General features: G+C 41.8%; 1 protein-coding gene across 18 annotated transcripts in view; it reads left to right on the plus strand.

Moving 5' to 3' along the window:
- Window positions 1–17053, plus strand: part of DTNA (dystrobrevin alpha) — a 226053-nt gene that overhangs the window by 49294 nt on the left and 159706 nt on the right. For 3 of the 18 annotated variants that reach the window (XM_074550423.1, XM_074550445.1, XM_074550434.1), the window contains exon 2: window positions 5325–5398. The exons of 13 other annotated variants lie outside the window; for them this stretch is intronic. The gene's annotated coding sequence lies outside the window, so the exon portion shown is untranslated. Of the gene's footprint in view, window positions 1–5324; window positions 5399–6715; window positions 6843–17053 lie in introns of all 18 variants that reach the window. 2 more of the 18 variants (XM_074550452.1, XM_074550459.1) reach the window with 1 other exon arrangement.

Consider the following 17053-nt stretch of genomic DNA (forward strand, 5'->3'; position numbering starts at 1 on the left):
ATTCAGCCGCTGTTCAGTGATAGGGACAGGAAAGTAACTGTTGTATCTGCCTGCAGAATTTTTGTGTGTGAAACAATGGAGAAAGGAAGGCTTCTCGGCAAAAGAATAATTAAAGGTGAAACTCTTTCTTTTCCCTAACTTTAGCTTTGAAACTTGCCAAAAATGTGTAAATAATGCATTCAGCCTCGCTCTTATATTTGATATATAAAGTTTCAGCTCAGCCATAAAATCTAGCAGAGCAACTGAAAAAAATGGTTTTGTAGTAGGAAGTGGGGGTTACCAGAGAAAACTTGCTAAAATGATAATTGCAAATAGCAATTATGTGACCCTAGGTGATAGTACATAGGATTTCAGAAATCATACTGTTAAATAAATAAAGAAGGTAGTGGATAGTTGAAGAGAATCCAAAATATAAGTTTTTCACCTACATTAAATCTGCTAATGTATTCCTAAATAGAATTAAAATTGTTAGAGATTAAAGAGTTTTGGAAAAATAATAATTCCAGGCTCATATGAGCTCTTTGCAGGACAGTACATTTTCATGGAAGGGGGAATAAGTGGTGGCTGATTGTCATGTGCAGTTACTCTCAATTTGGTGGAAACTTGGACTGAACAGGCCTAATCTTTTCTGTTGCTCTTTTTAATATCCACTTCTGTTGGAACAGTGTATTTTCTGTGAAAAAAGGCATCAACTAAGAAGACAGATAATTTTTCATGCCACTCTCATTTACAGGAAGCAAAAATAAATTCCTTGTGCACAAAGCCTGAGCTTTTGCCAAATACTGAAGTAGAAAAGAAGACATCCATTGTGTTATGTCCAAGAGAAACCAAGCTTTGCCAGAAAGGAACCCCAGCCTAGCCAGGTCTGTCCATACCTATTTCACAGGTCATTGCTCCTGTCCTTTTTCTGTTGAACACCACTGTAGGTGAGTGCTTGGGCTGTACTAGGCTTGGCTGCCTATACTGACAGGCTCTATACAGAGCAAGGACATAAACTTGGGTATTTCAGCCTAGGGAAAATAGTCCTACCTGGTTTCCCACCCTGCTCCTGGTAGATAGAGCAAATAAAAAGTGAGGAAGTTTGTGGAGAGCCTGGTTTAAGCATGGCTTAAAGAAAGAGGCCATGAAGGTATTCAGCTGAGGGAAATATAGAAGCCTGCTGTAAAGCAGCCTTTCCCAGGCTTGATCCTGTAAATAATTAGGTTCTCAGCCACCTTTTATATAAACAACAAGATTCTCAGACCTTTCTGTCCTTGGCTGCTACTGGGAACAGACAGCCAGTCTGGGAATAGATATGAAGGCTTTGAGAACCTTTCATATCATGGTGGGAACACTGATCTTGGTTTCAGTAAACTAACTTCAGGTATTGTAAACAAAAGGAGGAGCTGAAGTTTTCTCTACAGCCTATCAGGAGCTCAGATTTTGCAATATGCTTGAAGTGAATTAACACTGTTATAAAAAGTGCCTGATTGATGAATAAATGGGAGTCAGATGCTAAATCAACAAAGGTGGTCGCTCCCTCACTTCAACAGAAGTTTATGCAAATACTGCCCAGTCCTTGATGGATTTCCAGTGTTTTGCACTGTGTGCTGATGAAAAACTACCCACAACTTGGTGCCTTTTGAGAATCAGCATTGCAAGGGCATTTTTTCTTCTTAGGTGCACAGAGGCTGCAGTGGTGGTGTGTAGTTCAGAAGGTTCACTGAGCTGTTGTCACCAGCTGGCTGGGGAACAGCTGGGGAACAGCCAGTGGGACAGCAGCTCTTCAGGAAAGGACAGAGTTTGCTGTGGATCCCTGGTTGAACGTGGATTGGCAATGTTGAGCTGTTGCACAGTAGAAAGGGGAAACAGGAAAGCACAGTATTGAGCTGCATGTGGGCCCACAGCCTGCAGGGAGCAATCCCCACACTGGTGAGCACTTGGCTGTAGTTCTGTGTTCAGTTTGCAGCACTGCTCTTGAAGATAATGCTGACCACTTTGGATGTGGAGAAGAGGGCAGGAAGAGTGACCAGAGATCCATAGGACATAGCCCAGAGGGAAACCCTGAAAGGGTTAAGTTTTCTGTGCCTAAGGAGGAGCAGTCTGCTGAGGAGTGAGTAGGAGAAAGGCAGGTTTTCAACACAGACAGCACAGTACAGGCTGTTGCCAAGACTGGGCAAGTAATTTTTTTGTCTGTGCCATGGACAGAGAGAAATGGATCTAAAATGAAACAAGAGGAGGTAAACCCTATGAAAATTTTATCCACAAAATACCCTGCCAGTGGGTCTTGTGGAGTCTCCATCACTGGAAGTGTTAGGAATGACTTTAATAAACATGAACAAAATGTATCTGACTCTATCTCACAGTGGGAGGTGGATTACATATCTTTCCTACCATCCCTATGATTTGATGATACTGGTGATAATACTGCTCATGGAATTATTTTAATGACAGACATTCTTTCTAAATTCTGGTTGCAAAGACCTCTGCCGAGTGGAATGTGTTTTGCTGAGGTGGAGGAGACACTTAATCATCATATAATTTCCTCATTTTGAAGTGTTCCTTAGATAAGGCATAAACAGCTGCTTTGCATTTAATCTCAAATATCATTGTCCTGAAATACTTGGGGACATCACTTTGTCAGCTGGCACTTGACAGTCCATCCTAAATCTGAAATATGTAATTGGATTCTTCGGATGAAATCCAAGTTTCCTTTGAAGTCATGGGGTTTCATAGGGTAAAAATTTCACAGTGAGGACAGAGTGATGTCCACTTGTATGTGCTCAGCTTTACTGTCCCGGGCAGGCCTGTTGTTTTCAGGACAAGGATACAAGGAGTGGGTTGTAAGAGCATGTAACCTTTGTTATGACAAACATTTGGCTGCAGAAGGGGCCCTGCCTTTGGAGTTCTTGTGTGGGTGAGTGAGAGCTTGCAACAGGCATTACATGAGGTGAATTAATTTTTTTTCTTTTTTTCAGATAATGTGAACAAAACTAATTTACACCATCTGTTCTGAAATAGACAGTAGAAAAGCAACATTCTTTTTTTAAACTTTTTTTTTATAATACTTTGGGCACTATGTATTCTCTTTAGTGTAATGTAATTTCTGCCCTTTTTCTCATTGAGGAGAGGGGTGTTCTCCCCCAAAATGTTTTTTTTTCTTAATTGTCATTTAGTATTTATTAGTTAGTTAGTTAGTTTGCATTTAGTGTTCAGATAACTATAGCTGGAAATTGAATGTTTCTCCAGCTACTGGATAATCCCTCCTGATGAAATGCATTCAGAGAAGTCTCCAGGTGCTATGAATTGGCATAGTTCCATTGGAAGTATTCTGGCTTTGTTTATGCCAGTGCTAATTCAGAGCAAGTTCACTGCTCACAGGTTTAAAGGAGGTGATAGTCAGAATGTCATCCTAAAAAGGAGATCACATTAATGTAGAAGCTCAGTGTCAGTCTCAGAGCTGAGTGTTAAATTCTTGTGCCTCATAATGCATTGCATTTCACATCCAGATTCTTTGCAGGCTTTTCTTAACTGTGCCACGATGGGCCACGTGTAGGAATTGCATGTATATATCTAAGGCTAAAATAAGCCCTCAAGAAAGCACAAACCCAGACTTTAGGACCACCAATACATCAGTTGTTAATAACCTTACAGTGTTACTATGCTCACACTAGAAACACAATTAAATTGGAATTATTTGAAACTGCCATTAGGGGAAAGAAGATGGAGGAGAACGGTTTCATCCTTACAACATCATGTTTTCATTGACCTACTTAGAGTAGGGGAGAAAATGCGTCCCTTCCCTTTACAGTAAAATAGGTTTGTTCAGCAATATTATAATGCAAATGCACAAGAGAAGACTGGATTTCCTCACCACTCCAGGAGGACTTGGAAGGGAGAGCAATGTTATTTCACACGCTTACGACTAAGATATGTACGTTCCTGTTCAAGCTGCGATGTTATTAGTTTAATCAATTTGGCAGAAAGTGCTTAGAGGAAAAAAAAAGGTGAGAGGAAAAGGGCAGTGCTTGGGCTGCAGCTGTGCAGAGGGACCTTCTGTGGGCAATGACATTTGCTTTGTCTTCATCTTCCCTGTTTCAAAGCCTTTGGGACTGCTGGGCTGGAAGAGTCCCAGACATGGGTGCACGGTGCATCTCTGCTCATCCAGCACCCCTGCCCGAGCCACTGAGCGAGGAGCCATGGCTGCAGCTAAAGCACCTCCAGAGAAAAACTCTGTGTGCTTTTCCTCCTCCACATCTGTGCCATGAGCAGGGAGCACGATGCAGGTGTCTGGGTTACTCCAGACTGGGCATTGGGTGCTCATGGGGTAGGCAGCATGTGGGGTTTGGGACGTGGGCATTACTGTGGTACTGCTCTATGCCTGAGTAACTAAGCCATCTTTATCTGAAAATAAACACCTGCGGGTAGTCCTTTCTAGGCTGCTCGGGTCACATTCCTCCACAAGGTGTTGTTGGTAATTTAGTATTGTCAGAGGCATTAGTCACTGCCACAGTAGCTTAATAATGCATGGTAGGAGCCAGCTGGTAATTAACAAATTAGAGATATCATCTACATTTTCCTCAAATATTTCAGATGTAGCAAAAATAATTAAACAGAGAGTGCTTTGGGTGTTTAAAGCTGTTACATATATTTAAAACATCTCGCCATGTTAGGAAATTATTCATTGTTTTAAAGGTCAGCTAGGCCTCATCTTGCTGCACTTCTAGGATTCTGTAATTCACACTGAAGAGTTGTGAAGCAGGGGAAGGGCCAGAGTCCTGTCTTTTCCTTTAACACTTTAATTCTGCATCATTTTGCAAATTCATGCCAATGCCTGACTTCTGTGCCTGTTTTTAGGAGTGGCATGACTTTGTAGGTCTCAGCTGCTCTCTTTTGCACTTAACTTCCTTTTGTATGAGAAGTGTCTTGAATTGGAAGGTTATGTTTGTGTGTATGTGATGGAAAGATGAAATTGGCTTGTAATTGAAGCTAAGGAGGGAAAAAGTTAACACAAATTTTATGAAACTGCAACGCTGGGACAGACACCACAGTATGAATGAAGGTGATGATGGGTTTCATTTTGTAGTGTAACTAAAATATGCTGGTATGCACAAGCTCGCTTTAACTCACTTGGCATCTCCATATTTTATCACCAGATGGTGACCAGCAGTTTCAAACTGAGACGCTCTCAGTTACCTATGTGTGATGACTGAGCACTAGTATACTTTGATACATCTCCCATCCATGCTGCTTCAGCCCAGTACTGCTTGATCCTCCTGCAGCCTGGCTCCAGGACTTGGCTCTGAGTGTCACAAGCCTTTGACTGTGCTTTTTCTCCGGGGCAGGATCTGATCTGGGCACTCTGAGGCAGACGGAGCAGGGAACAGAGCAAGCGGTCGGAGGAGCATCATTTCTACGGGTAGGGTGTGGTGTTACCTGTCTTCCTGGGGAGTGCTGGGGTACTGCCAGTGGCTTGGGGAAATACAATTTATGTCTGAAAACATTCTTCTTGGAGTTAAAAAAACCTGCTTTTGAAAATGTGGCTGGGTGCTCTTTGATACACAGTGCCGAGTTTTTGTCAGACAGTAACAGTTTGTGTTCAAGCTTTGAACTAGTGGTAGGGATGTGAGCAGCTCTACAATGTAATGAAAAACAGATAAGAATCTGCCCTGTAATACCTTTGCTCTTTGCTACATTTAGTCACCTCCATATTGATGGAAGAGCACTGGGGATTTCAAAGCATGCGTTTCTGAAGCTTAAAAAAGAAAAGGAATTCCATATGCAATTTCTATTAAGATTTTTAGCCTCTTAGAGTTAAGCTGAGGTGTTTTGAATGCTTCATAGTACCTTTTGGTACTAAAGCTCAAAGGGTAGAGTAGAAAAAGGCTGGTAAGTTATTCACAACACTGTTAACAGTGTAGACTTGTTTTGTGCCCCCTGAATTCTGTTTTGTTGTTCTGGGTGGCTTTTGCTTGGGGTCTTGCTGGTCACTCTGTGCTGACTGTTGCCTCAGCAGAAAACATTCCCTGTTTGTGCTGTATAACAGCAGAGCATGAAAGTGCAGGTAGCACTGAGTCCCGCAGCATGCAGACACGGGGAGAGAAGGGTGCTGGTGGGTGAGAGCAGACACCCCAGAGGGCAGGCAGAAGCACAGCAACATGCCAGCCTTCTCCTGCCATCCCACAGTCTCCTGAGAACCGGCCTCACATGTCCCTGCCTGGTGCCAGCAGCACAGCAGGCACATTTTGCACATTTCCTGCTCCTTCCACTATCCACACCGAGGAGCCTGTTGAATGCACACTTCTCTGGTTTTGTTGGTATTCTGGATTTCCCTCAGTGCAGTGCAAGGGCAGGTGTAGGGGTGGTCCTGCCTGGTTCTGTCCCAGGCTGTGGTGTGGCACCTTGGCACACACACAGGCCTGGCAGGGCTCCTGGCATCCATGGCTCAGACATGGCTGGGCAGCCTCACCTGCAAATCTCTCCCAGTGACAGAATAACGTTTCCTAGTGCAGGAACTATTCCTGCAAGCAGGGCCTTGCAGTTTATCGAGGGATTAAAAGGCACATCAAATTTTACTACGGTTTTCATCCCCCTGAAGCCCTTCATATGCACAAACAATTACACAGACTTCATCATGATTATGGCCTGTTAAACTGCTGTATAAATATTGGTACTACATTTTTTAAATTATTTTTTGCCCTTTGTGTTAATTCAGTTCATAACCGTCACACTTCAGGTTTTAAAATGCCACTGCATCCATAGAAGACTAGATTGCTGTTGAGGGGAATGAAAATAACTACCATAGCAAGGGGAAAAAAAAGTTTTATTTCTTCAATCTGATACAGTTCATGTAACCATGGAAGGTAGGTGATGTCTTTAATACCTGTCACTCCTTTGTGCTGATGCTTTCAAAATATTTGGACACAAGTCATGGAGCTTTCTGTTCACCTGGGAATGAAGAAAGACATTCTGTCTGAATGTCCTTAGTTGCTGCTTTTTTCACGTTACGTTTTGGGTTAGTATTTCTGCAGAGAGGCTATACAGAAATCCCAGAGCAATTTAGGCCTCTAAGATTTCTCCATTCTGTAGTTTATTTTGACAAAATAATAGCCATATTGCTCTGTATTAATGGATTATTGTGATACTTGGATATTGCATTCAAAACACTGCATTTCAGTGCAATTGCTCAAACCCAAACTTTATATAGGTAGAATATGTTATTTGCTGCATTCCTTTTATTGTGAGCAAATCTACATCTAACTCTATCATTTTCTGGGGAAAGGGCCCCTTACTTTTGACACATTTTGTTCTGTGTTCTTTTTCTCCACTGTTCAAGTCAGAATTAGTCTGTCCTCTTTATATTTTATTTTTATTTGATATTTGGGAAGCAATAAGCTAACCTATGTTCTGTGTTCAGTCTGGAAGAGTGACTAATTCCACAAAGACTGCTGCTCACTGGCTGATCACTGCACTTGCAATTTACTTTTACTGTTAAAAATGCTGAAGCCCTGCAGCTAAGCATTTTGCTTCCAAATGCAGATGGCTAAGCTAAAAACCCTTTTTTTTCCTAGTTTTTGGGACTGATCAGTGAGATTCAGGAGTCTCCACCAGGGTTGTATTGGAAGTAGTAGGAGTTCTGGAGAAACTGTGAGGAATTTTAGTTGAATTTGGGGATGATCTGCTGTTAAGAGTTGTTCAGTGCTCTACTTAGTTCACGCTTACAGAAAAGAATTCCTTTTATTTCTGACAGCAAAGAAAAATTTCATTCTCAGCCACTGCCTCAATGTCTTCCCTCACTAAAACAAAACAACAGGTGACTAGATCTTGCAGTGTCATATCTGACTTATTTGGCAGTTCTTTTCTGCCTCTTGATAGTGCTGGGATATGAACTTGAGGTTATCCCAGCTGCTCTGGCCACTTCTCTGTTCGCTAAAATAAAGACTGCCTGGTTTAGTCATTAACATGCTTATACATGTGCATTTACTCTGTTCAGAAGATCCCAAACTCTGCATGTAAAGATCTATGTTGGCATCTTGCAGTGAGAGTCTCCCTGCCCATGGCAACCTAGGCTTGTGTATATGTGTTTTTGAAGCAAAGGGTTGTGCTGGTATGTGCAGGCTTATTTCTTCAGCCTTTTCATCTGAATGGAGCCTTCCACAATGAATTGACAGCATGAAAAATTCAGTCCATCCTGTTCAGAATTAAATGTGTTTGTTCAGTCCTTTGTTAAAGCTGGTGCTGTTATTCATGCACCACTTTTGCTTCCATGTAAGTTTTATTGTACTTTGATCTCCTGTAGCACCCAACAAACTTTTTAAAACCACTTACCCAGAAACCATTGTTTCACTGCAATTATAAAAGAACATGCAGTGAATCACAAATGAGAATATTACCCAACAAGATATTCCTAGAAACAGAAGAGCACTTACATGCAATACAATACATTAATCATTTATAAGGAGTCAGTTATTAAAATAATTTTTTTAATACTCTGGATGTGAGGATGTGGAAAGTCTGTTCATTGAGGATGTTTGTGTGCTTTTGAAACTTTCTTAAGTTTCCATTCTCACATTCTTGTTACAGATTTGAAAAGCAAAAGCTCAAATATAGTAGTTTGGGTGACTGCAGATTAAGGTAACTCTATGAGTGTACATGTCTGCATGTGTATATACACATATGTAGATGTATGTGTAATTCAACAAGCCTTTGTCTTTAAGAGGAATGCACAGTGTGCTTAGTGGTTCTTTATTTCTACAGAACTGCTCATGATCAAAGACTTTGTCTACTGAGCCACTTTCACAGTCAGGATCTGTGGGCATTGTAACTGGATCTCTCAAATGGACAGAAGTCTGATAAATCTAGCTGAGCTATCACTTCTTCTCTGGGGTTGGCTTTAGACACACATTCTTATAAAGGACAGGATAGGGAAGGGAAAGGGAAAGGAGAAAGCCTCAAGAAATCTTGTTTCGAATTGCCTGTGTGAAGGTGTAGTGTCCCCACTCCCCATTCAGACACAGGCCCTGTGTCAGCAGACGCAACATGAGCTGCCCTCTGTCCCTTCCCCAGGCTGGTGGGATGTGCTCCAATGCCAGTCACAAGCTGCAGAGCTCACTTAGCACCACACTGTGCCCAGTGATGATGCACAGCATTTTAGCAACTGCTGAAGCTGAAACCAACTCAGAGCTGCCTTGTACCCGCACAGCTCAGGGGGTGAGCAGAGAAATTGGGGTTTCAGTCGTGGCCCATGGAGACATTCCTGGGATGGTGCACATTTGTGGTGAGCCAGTAGAGTGGGAGACCTTTCCAGCACAGCATCTGGTCTGACTCCTGCTTTTGGAGCAGAAATATTATCATTAAGAATTCTGTCACCACTGGGCAGGGATGCAAAGATGCACTCTTCCCTGGGCATCTCTGCCTCTGCTCCCCTTCTTTGGAGGTGGAACAGAGCAAGGAAAAGGACCAACTGCAGACTGTAATAGTCTTGAACCAGCTTTCCACTCCATTAGTAGAATGAAGGTGCAGTCTGGGTCATTTAATTTCCCATGTTGATGTAGGCAACAAATCAGATAGATGTGTTGGGGAATTATTCACCACGTCTGATAACTCAGCTTTTAAATAAAGATCAGGACTTTCCAAATATTACCGGAAGTGGCAAAAGCAGCAGGTGATAACAGATTAAACACTTCTAAACTGTCTTCTTTTTTAAGTGCTAAAGTTTGGGCAGAAGAAACTGCCATTTTTCTAGAAAGAAAACTCTGCAACAAGTAAGTTCATTCCAACCTAAATCTATTCTACTCGTCATGCTGGAAAATGCAGCAATTGTGATTCTTGTAGCAGAATTTAAAATGGCAAGCATATTTAAATGAGTTTGTCTAGTGAAACTTGGCTAAAACTATCATATCAGTGGGATGATAACTTGAGAGCTTTACAATTTAAACCAAATTTCTTTTGGCTGTGATGCCATCCTCAGCCCCATTGTGGTGTATACCCTGTGTGGCTCATGCTCTGTGCTTTCAGATCATTCTGCAGTGATTCTTCTCTTTCTCCCATTTTCATGACCCTTCTGTAGGCGAAAATGCTGGAGGTATGTGCTGTTCACAGACCCTGTGCTTGAGGAGTGGTGAGAGAAAGGCATTCCCTCTTCTTGTCACCTGGCCAGCTGCATTCTTGAATAAACTGGATGGTGTGGTTGTGGGGCAGGGAAGGGAGATGGTCTTTGACAAAGATCAAAGTGAAGCTATTCCAAGATGGCTTTGTGGTTTAGCTTTCCTCATGGGATCAAATCCCAAAAGAGATCAGACTGTGTCTGAGTGTTAGGAAAGGAACCCCTCTCCCTTCTTCTGACAGCTACTGCCCTCTGCCCTAATGGCTTTTTGGAAAGCACACCTGTTCATTCATAAATGCATTCTTTTTCACTCTTAAATATCCCTGTCTATGCTCTGGAAGTATTGGTGGTACACAATAGAGGACACAGCGCATTGCATACATAAACTTTCCATGGCTTTAAATGCAATATTACTCTTTGTGTCTTTTTTCAGAGATGTTGAGCATCTCTAACTCTGAAGGCCATGGAAAGTCTACATGGCAGTCACACACTACTCTCAAATTTACCAGATATCTCCTGTTCTATTTTCAATGCCAGACCTTAGTACTCACAGTTCAACTCTTTATTGAAGGTGAATTCCTTATCTTCTGTCTCCAATTTATCAACTCTTGTAATTTATCCTTGTTTTATGCTGTCGTATGCATGATCCAGAACAATAGTTCTTTTGACCCTATAAAAAAATTGATGGCTAGAATGGCTCAAAAAATAATCTGCACTGGAAATCTTATTAAAAGTAAAATTCAACTTGTTATTACAAAATTGACAATCTGATTCATTCACCTGTCCAGGGCAGAATGGAAGGGCAACTAAAATTTGAACCCTTGGTAAGGAAGTGTCACTTCATATTAGTGTAACAGGCACTCCAAAGATAGGATCACACATTACTGAAGGTAAGAGGTGCAAAAACCCACTTACAGACATAAAAGCAACATCCTGTACAGGTATAGTTATTGAGTAGAACATTGGTATTATAATCTCTCAAATGACAGCTTTATCTGACTGTAATTCATCATGAAATAGAGTTTCTGGTGTGTCAGGAGTTCCCTTGACCTGATGCAAGAACTTTATAGCTTAACTTTATGCCCTCAGGAAATTAAATAGGTTATCTCAATCCTAAATCTAGTCTTTCCCAGCCTGAAGATACTCAAATTCCTGTAATACCCACTACTTATTACAGTGAAAACTTAAAAATTCTAAAGCTTTGTCTTTTTGTCATAGCTGACACAACTAGACTGAAGTGTCTTAACATATTACAAGATACTTGTTTGCTGGTTTTTATTTTGGAGTTAGCAGAAAAAAAGTCACTCTTAAATCTTCAGCAGTTTTCACTACATTGGAGTTGTTCTGAGAATTGTAAACAGTACATTCAGAAGTAAGCTCCTGGGTAGGATCTTTTGTGTCCTACGTGTGCCACTGCACATTTTGTGTCTGTCCAGTGAATTTGGAAAGGAGACTTCAGTGCCAAATGCTCTTTGTAGTCACACGGATAGATCTGAGGTGCAGTCCTGACCACACTGTCATCACATGGCTCTGAAACACTCGTTTACTGCCTCAGAAGAAGGAACTATTTTGTTCCTCTTTCTCCAGAGGTTGGTTTGTGTGAAACCTGCTTGAGTTTTCCTTACAGCATGCTGATAGGATTGCCTGTTGCTTGCCCAGGGATCCTATTTCTTGCAGCTAATCTGAACATGCATCTCAGGTTTCTTTTCAATCTGCTGAAATATGCCTGTGATAATTTTATCTCGGCAGCCTGTACGGCTCCACTCGTATCCAAGCGTCAGTCTGCCTGGCTGTGGCTTTCAGGCACATGACCTTGGGAGAGGCACAGACTGCCCATGTTGTGGGAGCCTTCTCTGTCAGAGGGATGTGCATGTGTGTGGTATGGCTTTGTAATGCCATGGCAGACACAAAAACTGTCCTTGGGTGTCTCTCACTGGCCAGACTGGCCACAGAACTGTTCTACTGGGCTTGTGCAGGTTCACCTGGCAGCTCTGTCTGCTCTCTGCTCCCCTCCTGGTTTTGTTTTACTGCTTGTTTTCAGCTCAGTGGAAGGTAGTTGATAGTGTAGTCCGTGATGAATAAAATATATAAGTTCCTGACCATGTAATGGATTGGTAGCACCACCAATTAGGAAAGTTGCCCAGCAGTTCCCATTATAGTACCATAAAGTTTTTCAGAGTATTTGTAAAACTTTTAATGTCTGAACTAAAATTTTTCTAGCCAGCTGTTTTCCTCAGCCTGAGTATTTTGTAATATTTCAGCAAAAGTGATTCAGTAAGACTGAGAACAAGATTGGCATGAAAATAAGTTGGGTTTCTTCACATTTAAAGAAAACCTTGGGTTATTTTCTTTGGTGTACTTTAGTGTTCTTGTACACTGGAACAACGATGTAAGCTTCATTAGAACACATGACCTTTGCATGAGTAGTACTTCTCTTATTTGTCCCTGTGGAAATCTGCCCATTTGGCCTATACAGTAACCCTCAGGGGAAAAGAAATCCAGAGCAGCTTATCCATGTTAAGAACCAGCTGCAGAGGAAGATCCTTGATGAAACCAGCTCTCTGCAGGTGCTGGGGAGTCTCCCATTGTGCTCATGACACCCAAGTTGTCCCTTGGTCCTTGAGCAATTGTCAGGGTTTCTGCTGTATTTGTCTTCACGTGGATTTGGGCACACAGGTGTGTATTGAAAAGTCAAATGCTGTACCTCTAAGTCTTGCACACACTGAGGGCAAAGCTGCAGCTTCACAGGCAGCCTGAATTTTGACATGTCCAGTCTCTTAAACACTGAGGCTGCTAAAGCAAAAAACCACATAGCATTCTCGTTCCTAAATTCCTCAGGAATAATTCTGCAATATAGTGTGGCTTGTGGAGTGAAGGTGACAGAACCTCCAGTTTCTTTGTAGTAATCACACTGCTTAGCATTCAAAACAACCTTGATAGAGGATCCTGAAGCATACTGGGCTTTCCCATCTTTCTCACATGAAGTATGCATGACATCTACTCTTCTGGCAGTATTCTGGTAGGACAGACTACTTGTTCTTGGACAGCACTGTCTCAGGGGAAGGAGAGTGGCTTACATTCTAAGTTCATTTCCATTTTAGTTTATGAAGCACCGCTTTTCAAAACTCCTGGGTTTACCATGCTTCCAGCCCTTAGCTGAACAGATGTCAGAAAAAGACAAACAGAAGGAAGATAAATATGTGAACATTTCAAAATTTTGCTATGGCGTATTGGCCAGTACTGAGTAGAAAATAATCCCGCTGTCATTAGTGTTTTTGATGTTAGGATTACACCTCTGTTCAGCTCTGCATTTTTTGTTGCTGTTCTCTTTTAGCAATCTCCCTTTTCTTCAGAAAGAGCCTTTTGATTCAATGTGTGTTTTGTTCAGTGTGGTCAGATGAATGTTATTTCCTACTTAGTAAATGCCCCATGCTTACTGTGCTTTATTCACATGAGTAGATTTGCTTGAGATCAATGTGAATGTTGCATATTCGGGTTAGCAAAGAGTTAATATTTTTGACCAAGCTGCATAATACTTCGGGATACATTTCTCTATTGATCCTCCAATCCTCTTAGGTCTGCCTAAATAAGTTCTTTATGATGGAAAATAACTTTGCAATTTATAATACTGTGAGATCACTTTCCCCTCAAAAGATCATCTGGATATGTATAGTCCTTCTTACTTTCAGACTCCCTGCTCCTGCTCCAGTTTCCTCTCTGGTAACAATGGTTTAAGAATAAATAATAAGTGAAGTTTGCAGGAAATCATGTTTTTTACAAACTCAACTTGTACCAGATGAAGACACAAACAAAATTCTGGCAAGTGGGAGTCATAGCATCTTAAAGAGATGCACAAATCAACAGGTCCTCCCCCCAGTTGTCTGTAATAACAAGGCTTTGGGATGTTTTTCTGATCTCCTTCATAAGATTTTCTGTGTTTGCTTGTCATGCATTTTGCTTCAGTGGACCCTATGTTTTTGACTGCCCGATGAGAAATGTCCTGGCCAAGGCACAAAGAGCATGGAGAGGGTATGAGTATATCTTAGTGACTCCATTCTACAAACATTTCCCAAAGTTATAAAATTCACCAACTGAACAACTAAAAATACCATAGTTGAGTGGTTCATTAAAGAGCCTTTTATTAATGTGAGGCAGATTTTCCCAGTACAGAGTAATACATGTTTGGAAACAAGTAAAAAGAAGACATCCTGCATCCCAGCAATTTATTCCAGACAAAGGTTCCCTTCCTGACGTCTTCAGGGAAACCATCAGTTTTACATACTCTAATTTGTGTTGTGACCCCCAGGTCTTGTATGGCAATGTATTAAGGGGTTCAGGAAGTTGTGCTGAACTCAGTCATTATTTCAATTTAAATCCTACCTGAATAAATGGATTACCAGCTGCTTAGACAAAAATATTTCCATTAAGACAGGAGAGTAACCGGTAAATTCTATGGATAAGCATATTTCCCACGTAATAATGCAGGAAAATTGTTAACTTCACGTTACAAAAAGGAAGGGTGCTGAACAGCATGAGCTGATGTACAGATACGAGCAACTGTGAGTTTATATTGCTGTTGCAAGTGGTTTCGTGTGTACAGAAATAACTGCTGTGCAGGCCAGGCTGGGTGCCAGAGTCATCATCTCTGCTTGTATGGCGCTGAGGTTGCCAGCACTTACCCTAAAACTGCAGCACTTACCCTAAAACTGATGTAGCTGTTGGCATAACAGAGACACGCAGTGTTCTCTTTGATGTCCGATGTACAATGCAGTGTATGGGCGACTCCTTTACAAAGGGAGCAGCGGAGATACAAATCTTCATGTCTGTGGTGAGAAGGAGCAGCTGGGTGTTTGCTGGAGGCCAGAGAGGGCAGTGGGAGAGCAGAGCATGAGCAGGATTCTTCTGTAGGTATCCTGTCGCTTCCCAGGTGCTCTGAGCAAAGCCTGACCACAGCATTTTGTTGGAGCGAGTCCAGAGGGGGGCCACAGGGTTGGTGAGGGGACTGCAGCACCTCCTCTATGAAGACAGACTGACAAATGTGGAACTGTTCAGCCCAGGGAAGAGAAGGTTGCATGGAGACCTCACAGCAGCCTTCCAGTACCTGAAGGCTACAGGGAGGTACCTACAGGGAGGCTGGAGAGGGATTCTGCATCAGGAGCTATAGTGACAGGACAAGGACTAATAGGTACAAATTGAAAGAGGGGAAATTTAGGTTAGATACATGGAAGAAATACATAGATGGTGAAGCCCTGGAACAGATTGTCCAGAGGGACTCTGAATCCCATCTCTGGAAGTGTTCAAGGCCAGGTTGGATGGGACTCTGAGCAACCTGGTGTAGTGGAAGGTGTCCCTGCCTTTGGCAGAGGAGTTGGAACTAGATGGTCTTTAATGTCCCTTCCAACCCAAACCATTCTATGATTCTACGATCTTGTTAGCAAAAGAGTTCAGGTTTCCATCTACAAATGGGTTCAGAGAAAAAGGCTTAAAAGAAAGGAAAAAAAAACTGTCTTAGGTCCAAAAATATTTAAAATATTGGCTGTGCAACTGAAAATAAAACTCTGTGACAGTTACTCTCCAATCATATTAATCAAATGGCCTTTAAACAACAAAACCATTCAGATTATCAAATCTGAAGTGGAGTTGGGCTGTCAGCTGAATAGACTCACTCTACTGACAGTAAACATAACTTTGGAGATGAAACTTTGCCTCTGGCTGCATGATAAAGGAACTAAAACTCTCACTCTCTGATACAGTATAAAGTATAGATAAAGTATGTAGTTCTCAGGATATGTGATACCATGAGATGTGCTCCTCATCCCAGGAATTTGCACCTTACACAGCAGTACAGAAAAAACAATGTAGCACTGCATGAAGAAATGAGATACATCTCATTCATAAAAAGTGCCATGGCATATGTCATCAGTTAATAGGCAGCACAGCATGTACCAAAACTACTTTGAAAAATACTGGGTTGTTTGAAGTTTTTCTTTCTAGCTAAAGGGTACTTTCAGTCCTTCTACACTCAGGAGCAGAAGCTAGCATTTTTTAGAGCATCTTTGTTTTCATACTCTCCTAGGATGTGTCCTACCTTATTACCACACCTTTTCATTTGATAACCTCTGTTTGGAATTAAGGGTAGTGGAATGTAAAATTCTTAGAGAAGCCATTAAAACTGAAGTTTACTTTTTATGAGGCAAAGTAGCCTACATGAGTTCTGTTTATACATTGCTTTGGCTTGCCAAACAGTTTTGTTTGTATATGTCCCAGAGCATGGCAATTTCTTGGAGAGGGATGATTTCTGCCTTTGTTTCTTGCTCCAAGCATGTGGTCAGTGCTAGAGGAGAAGGCCAGACTTAGCCTTAATTGGGTCAGATTCTGGCTTCTGAGAGCACCTGAGTATTCAGCTCATTTTAAAAAATAGCACAGAAACAGTGAGTATAAAGGATATAATCTCTGTAAAAGTGGCTTTAAGTCTGAGGATTCTCAGGAAGCCTGTCAGGATTCTCACTTGTGGCTATGGACAACATGTATTAAAGACTGTAAGGAAAGCTGCAATTCTTTCAGATAAATTAGGCGGTCTGATTACCATTATTATTAATACTTCAGAGGGAAAAAGCTGATTTGGACATGAGCTTTTTTTAAGCAACATGTCATTTTTACATCATTTTGAAAAGAGTGCTGGCATCCAGATTCATATATCTAGCTGAAGAGGTGGAAACCTCAACATACTGAATAACTCACTGACTGACACTATTCTAGTAAACACACCAGAGGCTTGCCTCTGGCACCAGGACAGACTGGGATGGCACAGCACGTGTTCATACCACTGAACTCAGCCTCTAGGCTGGGTGGCCACAAGCAAACAGCCTGCTGGAAATGTCTCTGGACTCTGCAAACTCCCAAACTCTGCCCAGGAGCCCTCTGGAGGAAGGAGGCCCAAAATTGTGCCAGGAACACTGTGGTGTTGTA

The sequence above is a fragment of the Zonotrichia albicollis genome, chromosome 1 (assembly GCF_047830755.1).
Source record: "Zonotrichia albicollis isolate bZonAlb1 chromosome 1, bZonAlb1.hap1, whole genome shotgun sequence".
Classification (NCBI taxonomy): domain Eukaryota; kingdom Metazoa; phylum Chordata; class Aves; order Passeriformes; family Passerellidae; genus Zonotrichia; species Zonotrichia albicollis.